The 1859-nt window shown below is 38.6% G+C and overlaps 1 protein-coding gene across 2 annotated transcripts in view; it reads right to left on the reverse strand.

The window, feature by feature from the left end:
- hspbap1 (hspb associated protein 1) overlaps positions 1-1859 on the reverse strand; it is a 13497-nt gene that overhangs the window by 5034 nt on the left and 6604 nt on the right. The window lies entirely within an intron of this gene.

Here is a 1859-nt window from a genome sequence, read left to right on the forward strand (position 1 = left end):
TCTTCTTTCTTGTTCCAGTTCTTCTTCTTCTCCCTGTTCATCATCATGTTCTTCTTTTTCTTCGACTGGTGATCTTCAGTGGAGGATCCTTCACGGCGCCGTTGCAACGAACTCTTTTGTCGGTCATCAATCCTGAGGTTTTAAACGAGTGTCCTTTCTGCAGTTTGAGAGTGTTTTTCATGTTTTTACAGACTGTGCACGACTGACGGCTCTGTTTAATCTAATGACGAGGATCTTCAGCCTTTTTTGACACAGGTTTCACCAAATCTGTTTTTATTAATGGAGTTCATTACAGCCAAGCCACTAAGTTTAAATCCCAAACTTTAAACTTTTTAGCCGTGTCTCTGTGGAGGTGCAACGTCAAGGCCAGACTGGCGTTCCACAGAGACACTGGACACTTGGAGAACTTTGTGAAACTGTGGAGATTTAAGAAGGTTTTATGGACCATTTCTGATCAGGGACAACTACAATACAACAAGCTCCTCAAGTAAATGTTTTATTTTGAGCTTGTCCTGATCACCTTTTTTAACACTGTTGTGTTAACTTGTTGTGCAAATAAAGTTTTGTTAAAAATCTTCTTCCTGTTCTTCTTAGCTCCTTTCAGTTAAAGTCAAAAAGTGTCGTTGTGTGTTTCTCTTTGCGTCACAGTAAAACGTCAGTCTAGTGCTCATTTACAAGCTCGTGCTGGTGAAGGGTTACAATTACTGGCTCAAGTGTTTTCATTTTTTACACAATCATTAAGTGCAGTACTTGTCTCATTCTGTTTGAAATGTTTCATCTTTTCAGCAGATAACAGAATATCTGAGTGCAAAAATGTGACTGAGAACTGGATTTAAGAGTTTTGTTGCCATGTCTACATGGTTCTGAATAAATAATATAAAAAAATAGGAAGGATTACCAAAGTATAATTTAAACTGTCTGTACAAATGTTGCTTTAATTCAGATGTTCTGTGGAGCTTAGATTTTTTTTAAATAAACTTGTGTTTTCTCTTAGAAATCTTTATAAATGTTCAGAAGACGAGCATCATTTTATCTCATCTTAAAGCTGCAGAGTGTCAGAAAATTACAGGATGTCACACGAGAGCAGAAGGATCTCCAAAACCAACACAGAAATTTAAATAAAAGATGGATGATCTTCTCCGTACTTTTCTTTAAAAGACAAAAACAGACTCTACTCCTTTCCAACTTTTCACAGAACGTTTTTTAAGACAAAAAAGTTTTAGTCGTGTAAAATCTGATCATTTGTCAGACTTTCAGATTCACGTAGAATTACATGTACTACTGGTGGGACGGGCTGTACGGACAGAAAGCATTGGAGCTTTGTCTCTGCAAAGCAAATAGATGTTTGCTGCTGTATCAAGTAAGAAAAAAAATCATAATTCCAGCCTTAAAATATATCAAATGTTGCTTTTTAGTAAAAAATACAACCGTATGCAGTGTATTTGAATTAGGTTTAGTGAAAACATGGCTAATGGTAAAGCTGTTGGGGAATTTTTGATCAAAGGTTATGGATGCTTTTAACTCCTATGGCTGAGAATGCCAACTCTGCCCATGAACCATATGTTTGGGTTAGCAGAGAGAGCTGGATGAGGAGCTGGACGAGGAGCTGGATGAGGAGCTGGATGAGGAGCTGGATGAGGAGCTGGATGAGGCTGTAGCACGCAGCTGTCACTTCAAGGACGCCTCAGAGACTGTGAGCTCGGCTGAACTGATGAGAGTGTAAAAACAAGCTGCACACACGGCTCATGGCAGATTCTCCTGACTGATCTTCATGTACGTACTTCCTGTATATCTGTGTGTACTTCCTGTATATCTGTGTATACTTCCTGCATATCTGTGTGTACTTCCTGTACATTTGT

The sequence above is a fragment of the Nematolebias whitei genome, chromosome 13 (assembly GCF_014905685.2).
Source record: "Nematolebias whitei isolate Nwh7 chromosome 13, NemWhi1, whole genome shotgun sequence".
NCBI lineage: Eukaryota > Metazoa > Chordata > Actinopteri > Cyprinodontiformes > Rivulidae > Nematolebias > Nematolebias whitei.